This window comes from Pipistrellus hanaki (assembly GCF_964339955.1).
Source record: "Pipistrellus hanaki genome assembly, chromosome: 11".
Taxonomy (NCBI): domain Eukaryota; kingdom Metazoa; phylum Chordata; class Mammalia; order Chiroptera; family Vespertilionidae; genus Pipistrellus; species Pipistrellus hanaki.
Window position 1 is genome coordinate 42,991,440 of NC_140513.1, and position 12,239 is coordinate 43,003,678.

The 12,239-nt window shown below is 35.8% G+C and overlaps 1 protein-coding gene and 1 pseudogene across 8 annotated transcripts in view; both read right to left on the minus strand.

The window, feature by feature from the left end:
* Positions 1–12,239, minus strand: part of RFX3 (regulatory factor X3) — a gene marked incomplete at its 3' end in the record, with an annotated part of 272,770 nt that overhangs the window by 192,954 nt on the left and 67,577 nt on the right. The window lies entirely within an intron of this gene.
* Positions 7,993–8,371, minus strand: LOC311629756 (protein CEBPZOS-like; annotated as a pseudogene). Its single transcript has one exon. The product of its transcript is annotated as a protein CEBPZOS-like (transcript).

Here is a 12,239-nt window from a genome sequence, read left to right on the forward strand (position 1 = left end):
TTTCTTTCTGAAACATGATAATAAAAAGGGGATAATAACTGAACCGTTTCAGAGCCCAGCAATACAATGTTAAGGGTTACAAAAATGAAGAGCCAAAAATCTTTTTAAAAAAACCTTTCAGTTAACACGTCCATCAATCGTAAAACGATTATAGTTCCAAAAGCTGGTGTAATTTTTCTCAGATTAGTCCAAGAAAACAGGACATGCAATTTGTTTTGATTTTTCTCTTACTATCATCAACTTCGCTCCTGCATCCCCTTTTATGAATAAACTGGTTGACATAAGGAGGTGAATGATTGTTTAACTTAGCACATTGCGATCTTTTAAGGGAAACATTTCAGTTCATTCAGGTTCTGGCTCCTCTCAACATTTCTTGTTCCCTGCCTGAGAAGATAATACTGCATAAGAGAAAAGGGCACCATGCGTGACTTAAGAAAGAAGGGTTCATGGGAGAAATGGAATCTAATTACATAAACACACTTCCCTACAGGTGGATATAAATTCAAAAATCTCTGAAATCTGGTCTTTAAAGGCTAGCCGTGCTTTTTTAATTATGCTAAAAGTCCCTTGTCTGCTTGATCTCTCATGAACAATTTTAATCAGGCAAGCCTAATACACTCCGTCTCACAGACAACTTAACAGAGCTCTCAACTATGATCTAATGGGAAGGAAAGGAACCACAAGCATTTTTATTAAAAGGAAAAAATGGCCAGCCTAGAGACTTGGCTAGCAATAAAGCAAGATTAAATCATGTTTTTTCCCTACTTAGCCTACTTAACTTCAAGAACTACAGACATGTAATTAATTTGCTCTTGAGATTTATTCTGTAAATATAAACACACCATTAAAAAATATTACATCCTTACAATTCACAGTGGTTTGTTTTTATTTGTCTTTCCCATTCACAAATGGACGAATAAACTAGGAACCAGTTTGCCAGAATCTAAGAATAACCCAAATATTAATCTTCCCCCAAAAAGGAGAGTAAAAAAACACTCTCTTTAGACTACAGGAATCCTGACAAGTTCAAAGTGAATGTGAAATGATAAAAGAACCAAATAACCCCTTTTCCACCTTTCAGCAAATCCGCAAGCTCATTTGCTCCATCAGCTTTCTCCATGAGTCCTTAGTCCATTCTGAGCAGCAATGATAACCTTCATTTTCCAATTACTCTAAAACTAACATCTACCATTTTAAACTCCTTTCTCTGCACCAATTCAACCCAGAAACTCCAAAACGAATTGGTGGTTGTCCCAAGCCCTAAGAATTTGCACATATGCTACAATAAATTGGTTTTATCTATCTTGTCTTGATACCCCAAACTGCTTTGGGGAATTAACAATTCAAATTTTTAAGCCCTGGTGTAAATTTGCCGCCAGTTAGTTGCTGTGTGGTTTAGAGCATATTCTCAACCTCCTCTGTGTGTATCCATCTGTAATACTGTCACTAATCATACTCTCCCTTCAAAGGGTTGGTGTAAGAAGTAAATGACATAATACATGAAAAAGTTGACATAAGTATTAAATTACATTGCACATCTAAGCACAATGTGGACATGATACATTTAAGGAACATACACGTTCCTTCTGACATGTCCTAGATCAGTGCTTCCTGGCTCTCAAGCATAGGTTTTGTCACTTTCTTTGGTCACCGAAGACGATACTCAGCTTCTCACTCTCCCCCACAATCTTTGCCAGCTTCAGGACTCACCAGCAGTCCAAACCCAGACCTTTTTTTTTTATTTTTTTATTTTCCCATCTCCACACTCAACCCCATCCCTCCTGAGGCTTTCCAGCTATTTTCATACTCAGGCTCCCTGCCTCACTCAATTTCTCTGTGCTTATTCATTAGAGGCTGCTTCATTTACCTGTGCTTCAGTTTTTACCAGGCTGGTTCTCTTCCTCATTAGTGCTGTGCTTCTTACTAATTGCAATTGCACACTATCAGCTTAACTCAATGCTTTTCTGTTTACACTGATTTGAAAAAGTATTCTTTACAGCTAAACTAAGAGATATAAAATTTAAATAGATTAGGACAAATAGTGATGATTATAGCTCAGGGGAAAAAATGTGACTAATTCACAGAAATGATTATCTTTTTTACAATCAATATACATTTTATTCATTTGCCTATCAGAGCCTGTGATCCTTCTGACCTGGTTGCTTGATGAGCTGTAAAAATTCAACTTGCTTAATGAAATGGTAGCTGCTGGAGAGTAAAATAGAATACCTGCAAGGCAGGACGAAAAATAAAATTAAGAAATAAACTTTCAAAGCATCACTCATTAGTCATAGCCAGTGTGGCTCAATTGTTTGAATGTCGTCCTGTGCACCAAAAGGTTGCCTGAACAATTCCCAGTCTGGGCACATAACAAAATTGCAGGTTCTATCCCTGGTCAGGGTACATCCTGGAGGCAACCGATGTTTCTCTCTCACATCTATGTTTAACTCTCTTTCTTCCTCTTCCCCTCTTCTCCTTCTAAAAAGTCAATAAAAACATATATTTTTAAAAGAATCACTCATAGGGACTAAGATTGCAGATATATACACACAAATTGCTTTAAATTCCCCCCCAAAAAAGAGTTGTCTGATCAATATACAAATATCCCAGACTAAAAACATCTCAATTCCAGTGTTAGAATAGGTTGGATTTCTAACAGGGAGTATTGTTCTAGAATAACATAAATCAGTTAGGCCCCCTGTCCAGATATTATTTTAACTATACTCATATTCTCTCTCTTCTCCCTCTCTCTCCCTCCCTCCCTCCCTCCCTCCCTCTCTCCCTCCCTCTCCTTTCTTTAACATTCTCTATCAGTTCTCTATTGGATACACAAATTTAAAATGCTTGGTGATGCAAAAGAAAAGTATTCTTCTTTACATAAATATAAATTACTTGTCTTTCATAGATTCTACACTTACTAATTTTCTAATGGAGTGTAAAGTTTTACCAATATCCCTGAGTTAATCCCAACCTGCTTCAAATTACCATGTTTTAAAGTTTTACCTCAGATTCTGATCCAGGCTATCAAAAAATATATCAAATTGAGGACAGGTTTGTTTTTGTTTTGTTTTTAAAATAACAGAAGAGAGTAATAAAGTATTTCTTAGAATTTTACTTTAAAAATTCTTAGAATAACTCTATTCAACTCACTCAGGCAAATTTTATATTCCAGCAATATTAACAAATAAATTACTGCAATGACCTAATTCAGCATTACCCAAAACAATGCCTAAACTTCCTTTGCAAATTCATTATTTAACTTTAAAAGAGCTGCCATTACATCTGACACCCAGATCTTGGTATCTAATACCACTTTCCAGTAAGAGGAGCCAGGGCTCCTTAAAGAAATGATTGATTCTAAGAGTGGAGCAGAACTATACACGGTGATGCTATAGTGCCAGTAAGTAAGAAGTACTCAAAAAGAAAAAGAAAAAAGAAAAAAAAAGGAGAAAAAAAAAGTAAAACAAAACACAATGATGAGGGATTAAAAATATCCCAATGGCCAATTTAGAACAATGTGAGTAATAAAATAAAGTAGTTTTGGATTATATCCCAAGGTATAAAATAAATATCTAAGAATCCATACTTATATAATTAAATGATTAGCTAAAGAAATAAATGGGGGGGGACAAACAAATCTCTCGTGCAGAAGTATTCCCAACAATTTATGAAGCTACTCCACCTTCAAGGATGTGGACCATGATTCCCCACTCTTCCAGAATGAGCTGCACACAGGGATTTCCTTCTGAAGAGTAGACTGGAGGGTGGGGGGAAGGTGACTTTATAAAGGTAAAACCTGTTAACATTAGGGAAAACTGGGTGGGAGGTGTATGGGAAGTCCGTACTATCTCCACAACCTTTCTGTCAATCTGTTTCGATTTTTTAGAAAAAGAAAAAGAAAGAATGCATTTTAAGTTTTTTGTTTGTTTGTTTTTGTTTTTATTTTTTAAGGCTGCTGTTGCCTTTGGATTTCTAAAGTTTGCTATCTAGCTTGCCTGTGGAAATCCCAATTAAGTTCAGATCACTTCAAGCATACAATTCTTCACAACACTCAAATGCAGAGGCCGCTTGCACTGCACTTGAATGGAAAAATGAGAACCAAAGTCCTATACTTGAGTTCTGCTCTCCATACAACTATCCATGGGGCCATTTTAACCAGTTTTCTCATCTCTAAAGTGAGGCAAGCAGACTTGGAGGGCATTCTGTTACTCCTAATGGGGAGAGGCTGATGTGATGGCCTGTCTGCACTCTCATCATTGAGTGTCTCATCTACATCAGGCTCCAGTTTTCTCTGGCCACCCATCCAGGTGTCAACTCAGTGTCAGACCTGGCTTTTTCCAGTTTGTTTCTTTAGACCTTATGGTTATTCTGGAAGGATAACCAGAAATTAGAGTAGTTGCCTCGGTGTGGGAGAAGAGGAGGATAGAGCAGAAGTGAGACATGATTTGCACTGTATATACTCTTGGGCTATCCGAATCATTTTTACTATGCATACGCCTTAGTTATTTAGAAACTTTTTACAAAAGCAACAAGACACCATTCCTCGTTACTCAGGAATCGCTGTGTGTTATAGAACCATAGCAAAAAGTAAAAAGCATCGCTCTAGGAGATTAGTTTAAAATTATTTCATTCAACTTATTTTGTAACAAATCAGCTATTTCAAAATAGCAGTCATAGAATCAAAAGTGACTTGGGCCTGTCTATTTACTAGTTATTTAATGTCCTTAAATCCCAGCTTCCTCATCTGTAAAACTGAAATAATAATAATAATCACACTTCTTAGGGTTGTTGAAAATATTAAATTAAAAAATATGGGAAGTCCTTAGCATAGTACCTGGCCCATCTACTACCGGCATTATCAGCATAAATAGAAGTCTGGGGGAAGATTTGATTTTTCACTAATACAAGTCTTCTACTCAGCCCTGGATCCAGAAGCAAGTTTGAAATTTTAACACCCATAAAGTGCACTTTGTTTTAATCAATTATTCTTCCTAGTTCCCCAAAGAAAAAGCATTAAATAACTAAAATAAGCAGTATTTCCTTCTCTGCACAAAAAAATCTCGAATTATAAGAAACATGTAGAAGTCACATACTATTAGTAATATCTTTTGAACTGAATAATTCTTATGGATCATGAAATCAACAAAGTATTCAAAGACAACAATATAAAACGTTATTATCGATATATGTGCAGAGTGCTACAATTGAAGTTGTCTTTGGGATTCTGCCAGAAGATTGCATAAGTTTAAAACTTTAGGCTCCATTAGCATCCTTGACTTTTGCCTTACTGTACTACAGAAGGACATGTCATATTTTACCTAGACACAGATTTTTGAGATTAGTGATAAGATATGCAAATAACTTTAATAAAAATGCTGGTTAAAGGAAGGCATGTAAACATGTTACATACTCAATAAATATTTTCTGATTGAATGTTGTATCCATAAATATATGAATAAATAATAGGCTACCATTGCATATTCCTATGAATTATTAGAAAAATTCATTTCCTGTCTCAAAAAAGTAGCTAAACAACATATTTTACTCTTATTCCTATGTTATCATGGTTTTTAATTAAAGGTATATTTCCACTCATAGGATTTTTTGTGTATTTGCATGGATTCATGCATACACACAAGCAACACTATAGCAGAAATAGTATGTGTATCACTCTATACTTGAATAAAACCTAAGATATGAAAGTACTACTTTACCAAAGATATACTTGAGAATTTTTTATACGTAGTTTCTAATTTTTTGCTTTAAAGTTTTGCTACAAAATTTCTTAAAACCACTTCTTGTTTTGAGAGCACACAAAGAGAACGTATATATCTGATTTTTAACTATACCTAGCAACTTGACTGCTACTAGGAAGTAAAAAAGCATATAGTCATTGTAAATGTTTTTACTATGCCTGTCGGCGAATGCTCCAAAACAACTGGGAAGAGGAATGCAAATCTGAAACTACAATGATAAAAATCTTATAGAACTATATATCCAAATAGTTAGATAGGAGCCACTTAAGAAATTTCATTCCATTACTAGTCCACCCAATCCAATAATGGCCACTGTGGACCGTTTTTTTCCTCAAATCTTCCATTTTACTTAGCACTTTCCCACGGTTAGTTAATCATTCACATGTATATCCAGTTCTGACAAAATCTGAGAACAAGAAGTTGTGCAGTTAGATCAGAGACAGAGAAATGTTACTTGCACAAGGCTACCAAACTATTAAGTGCCCAAAACTGGGATTCATACCCAAGTGTTCTGCCCCTAAACATAGTGCTTGCTCCAGTTTCTCCCAGCTGATCTCCAAAGCTGAATTCTACCTTTAGTGACAAGACAATTTCTTGGAGCATAATGCCCTCTGTCCACCTGACTGCAATCTCTCTTCAGGTGTTTACATATCATCTCTGGCTTCACTATAGTCAACTCCCCTCACTCCAGTCAACTCCCCAAACTGTAGCCAGAGACATCTTCCCAAATTTAAATCAGATAGTCTTCTAAGTCAGGCCAGTAAATGCTTTTCATTCTAGATGCAGAATTAACTTCTAACCAATGTCTTCACGGGCTGAGTGGCCCGAACCCCTCCCTTTTCAGGGTTGGAGAATACTGTCTACATTCCAGACAGGCCCCTGTCTTTCATTACCGCCATGCACACTCACCCTGGACCTTTCACCGAGTCAATGTGCTATCTTTCCCACCGTAAGCATCACTTCCCCAAGCAAACCTTCCCTACCCTTACTACCCAAATCAAGTGCATCTACTATATAGTCTCAGGGTGCCATCTGCCTCTAATTCACTGCAGTGATCACAGTTATAATTTACATTCACTTACATAATCGTTTGATTAATGTCTGACTTTCCTGCCAGAATGTCAGTGCCACGAAAGGTAAAGATGAGGTCATTTTATCTGTTTTTAATCCCAATGCCTGGCATAATTTCCAGCCCATAGTAGATACTTGACACTTTATTTTAAAAGCTGAACAAATACATAAGTAGGCTAATTCCTTTTTCAGTCTTTAAATATATGAAAATAGCTATTAGTATGATAATGCCTCACTCTACACATATATACACAAATGTTTTAATAAGGAAACCACTCTGACATTTTGAGATATCCCTTTTATGACAAAGATCCCAGACAGTTCTTAAAATCTGGAAGCTATAAATAAATGCAAGAGTATTTGTTCATCGGTACAAAGAATGCACCTTCCTTGTTCCAAACACTGCACTTGTATTTAAAAAAATCTACACCTGGAACATGATAGTGACAGTGATAGCACAAATTTTCAGGTCCTCTTCATATGAATTTCTCTTCAAATATGTCTATTTGATTCTCGACTAGTGTGATAACTTTACAAAACTATATGCAGTATTCTACATTAGTCACTATTACAGACCATTATAGATTCAGCCATCATTTCAGATGGCTACGTTTTTTGAAAATCCTGATCCCCTCACCTAAACTATTAGCTTTCGCTTCCAGCTTTATTTAATATGCAAACATTATAGGCATGATTAATCCAAGTCAATGATAAAAATGATTAATAGGACAAAAATGAAAGAAAGAACCATGTCATGTCACTGGAAATACCTCTCTCCAAGCTCACATCAATCCATTCATCAATTTTTTTCAACCATCTATGATTCTACGTGTCTTCATAAAACAATCTCTAATTTAACCATTTATCTCATAATAATATCATAAGACATTTTGTTCAAAGCCTTGCCAAAATAAACTTATTACATGGAAAAAAACTACACAAGTTTAACATGATACATTCTTTAATCAACCCCTATGAACTCTGGAGACCACTTCTTTTCTAGGTATATCTTCATGAACCCTTTTGTCTAAGGACCAATTAAAGAATTGTCCCAAAAAATAGAAATGAAACCTACTAATCTTATAGTTGCAGAATTATACTTTTACCCCTTTTTTTAATAACTTTATTTATAAATAATAAACATACTTTCCATAAATTTCTTCACTGTTAGTCCAAAGAATAAAACCTCTGGCTTAATTAGAATTTACATTTTTCCTTAAATATTCCAAAATCTACTCATGTCAACTTTGGAAATTTATTTGTGCCTGATACTATAAGATAGGGTAAACCATGATCCGTGGCCAAATTCCTAACTTTTGCTGTTCAACCATTTTTCTTGATCTTGCTCTCTGACTCCATACATTCCAGAATATTCAATGGATTTGTAATAAACTTCCAAGATGATGGGAAATTTCTTGCTCATTGTTTGCCTAAATAATGTCCATCTTATTAAACAAAATAAATGCTCCAAAAACGCCCAGGAATTCAGCTACTAAAACTCCTTTAGAGATCTTCTTTGCCAGTGGTTCCAAAGTTTGGACCATTGTGAGCCGCTACTTTTACCCCTTTTTAAAACAAACAAACAAAACAAAACAAAAAACAACATAAAAAAAGACGGTACCTTCTTGATCTTGTCTTTTGGCACCTCTGGTGCTGGTCATGATTACTCAAAGATCACCAAACCACTGATTTCTGTAAATTATTTAATCCGAGGGCATTAACTACTTAGAGTCAAAGTGCTTTCTCATTACTGCTTCACCTTCCTTGGACTTTAATTCCCTTGCTATCAACATTAGTTCCTTAACTGAATTTGAATGTCATTTTCTTTTTTCTTTCAGTCTTTATTGTTGAAAGTATTGCATATGTCCTCTTTACTCCCCCACTGACCCCTTCTAGCCCGCCTTTGCCTCCTGTCCCAGGCCTTCCCTCGCCCCTATTGTCTGTGCCCATGGATTATGCATATATGCATACAAGTTCTTTGGATGATCCCTTCCCACCCATGCAACCACTCCCATCTTCCATTTTCTTTTGAAGTTGAAACCAATAGAGGAGTTCCACAGTTCTGCCTTCACTTCAACATCAATATTACACCATCTGTTTGAAATAGTAGTTTATACCTTTTCTAGTTTTTATGATCTGAGCATAACATGTGGTTGTTCTCAGCTTCTTCACAAGCCTCAGTTCATTTTAGGATTCAGACTCTTGTATGCTACTTCTCTTTAATATCACTCTTGTATTTGTGTTCACCCTTTAATTGCATATGAGAATCATTTGTGCTGTTATTGTATTTCATTCATCCATTCAATTAATGTTTTATTGCTTGCCAAATACAAGCAATTCACTGAACTAGAGGAAAGTATACATAGATACCTGTTTTATCTGTCTTCTATGAATTGAGAGAAAAAGTTGAGTTTTAGGCAAAAATATTGGCTTCTTTATTCCCAAGAGAAAAACGTAGGTGCTGCTTGAGCAGAGTGTAGAGCAACTAGCTGAAGTATGAAAAGGCTCCGAAAGTCTTCTTCAAGAAAATTATATCTGCGTTGACTCTTGAAAAGTAAGAAGCCATTCGAGGATGTGGAGAAAAAGGAACCCTCATACACTGCTGGTGGGAATGCAGACTGGTGCAGCCACTGTGAAGAACAGTATGGAGTTTCCTCAAACAGTTAAAAATGGAACTCCCATTTGACCCAGTGATCCTACTTCTAGGACCATATCCCAAGAAACCAGAAACACCAATCAGAAAGGATATATGCACCCCTAAGTTCATAGCAGCACAATTTACAATAGCTAATATTTGGAAACAGCCTAAGTGCTCATCAGCAGATGAGTGGATTAAAAAACTGTGGTACATCTACACAATGGAATACTACTACACCACTATAAAAAAGAAGGAACTTTTACCATTTGCAACAGCATGGATGGAACATTATGCTAAGCAAAATAAGCCAGTAGGAGAAAGATAAATATCACATGATCTCACTCATATGTGGGATCAACATAATCTGATGAACAAGAATAGATCCAGAGACAAATGGGGGGGGGGGGGAGAGAAGAAAGCAACCAGAAGACTTGTATGCATGCATATTAGCATAACCAATGGACACAGACATTGAGGTGGTGGGGGCTTGCCCAGGGTGGGAATGGCTGGGGGTGGGGGGCTGTCAATTGGGGGAAAAGGAGACATATGTAAAACTTTAGACCAGTGGTGGGCAAACTGATTAGTCAACAGAGCCAAATATCAACAGTACAACAATTGAAATTTCTTATGAGAGCCGAAAACAGACTTCTGCGCACAGGCCACGAAATTTCAATCGTACTGTAAGTGCGCGCCTGCACATGGTATTTTGTGGAAGAGCCACACTCAAGAGGCCAGAAGGCTGCATGGAGCTTGTGAGCCGCAGTTTGCTGACCACTGCTTTAGACAATTTTAAAAAAAAGTAAGTAGCCATTAAAAGATTGCAATTATGTGCAAAAGCATGCCAATATAAAAAGTACATTATTTTCATTCAAGACTGATTAAGTGTATGTAGCTGAAATTTAAGATATATGGAATACAAGAGAAGACCTGAAAATATGGAATTAGTTACAAAAGGCCTTGTAACCTAGAGGGTTCAACACATAGGATAAATAAAATGGAGCAAAGGCTCCCTTCAGAATACTATATAGACATTAAAAGAAATAAAAGTGTATGCCCCAAAATATAGACAGATCTTTAAAACAGTGCTGAGGACAAACAAAATAATGTCTACAGCATAATACCAGTAAAGCAAACTTAAAATACCTGCACATCCAGCATTTGTGTTCCCACAAAATAAATCTCATGTCTTATAGAGACACATACAAATAAAATGATTCAGATAAAAAATGAGAGTAGTTACCTATGGAGAGGAAATATAATAGGGATGGGAAATTGGCACAAAGAAATTTTTTTAAGGATATGCATCTGTTTGACATCCACAGACATTTTAAAAGTGTACAGTATTCCTTAAAGAGGAGTTTTTAAATCTGGGAATGGCAAATTTTAATGTAATTTTTAGAAAACAGTGTGAAGTATACAGCCCTGTACCTATAGTTTCTTCTGGAGTCAAAGAGCATGAATTTATTACCCCTTTTCTGCAAATGCCGAGTAGAACTTTATCATTCTATATGAAAAGAATGAACTGCCAATAAGTAAAGATGGATGCAGAAGTTTTGAATATAAATGTAAGTGAAGACTAGGTTGGACAAAGAGTCAATTGCCACAAATGAACACAGTATCTGAAAACTCAAATTTGGCTATCTTCTGGGAATATTATTTAAAATATTCTTGCACTGTGGTAGATTCTGGACTGAAAATAAATTCTAAGGTTATTTTTTTTCCCTCAAACTGAGTTTCGCTCCCATTTTCTTATAAGTGTGCCAAAGAGAGCAAAGAGAAATTAAAACAAGGCCTTACTGAGTATATCTTGGGAGCTCATAGTACTCTGTAACAAACTCAAGCCCTATCACTTGAGAGATGAATCTTACATTACCAAGAACTGCTTCATCTGTACAAACAGACTTTCTATAGAACTGTAACTGAACGCTACAGGCAAGGAGCCAACATTTTAAAATTTCATCAAGCTCTAGTGCCAGGTGACAACTGTTGGCTGTGACATGACTTATGCAACACACTTCATCTACTTATCTTAGAATCAGAGGAATTTTTCCAAAGTGCTCTCATTCAGATAAACAGGATGGTTTCTACCCCAAGCACATTTGTTAAAAGAGGAAAACACACCTGGGAAGTTCGAGGACAAGATCCTACTGATTAAATTCTGAGAATGAAGAACTTTAAAAACATGTAATTGGCATCTGCATGTGGTAATCCTCTATTGAGAAGACATTGTTTTTCATTTGGATTCAGAAAGCTAACTAGAAAGCAACCAGAATCAATATATATTTTAAAAATTGTAAGTGATATGTGCAAATAATATGTAATGTGATCAACAATACTCTCTATTTATAAAATCTTCTATTTCCATGGACATGCTCATGAGGGTCATGTGTCTATTTTCCTCTTTGGGGTATGTTCTTTGGCAATATGACAGGGCATCTTCTCCTCATGACTCTTTTCATGGAGTATCATTTCAGACCCTATTTAGTTATCCAACATCTCATCCTACTATTTTCTTACCCACTCTACTTAAAATAAGGTATATTTTGATAGAAGGTAGAATTTAAAAGAGAGCATCTTCCAATAATGATGCTAATACAATTTTACTTTTTAAATATTATTACCTAAAGAAGATAATGTATATTATTTATGGGTGATGAGATATGGATGTATACTAGTTCCATTCCTCTTTATAAAATATATGTTGCTTTTACAATCAATAAAAAATGGTTAAACAACTATATAGTGTCATGATGGGGGAAAAAAACATAACAAAA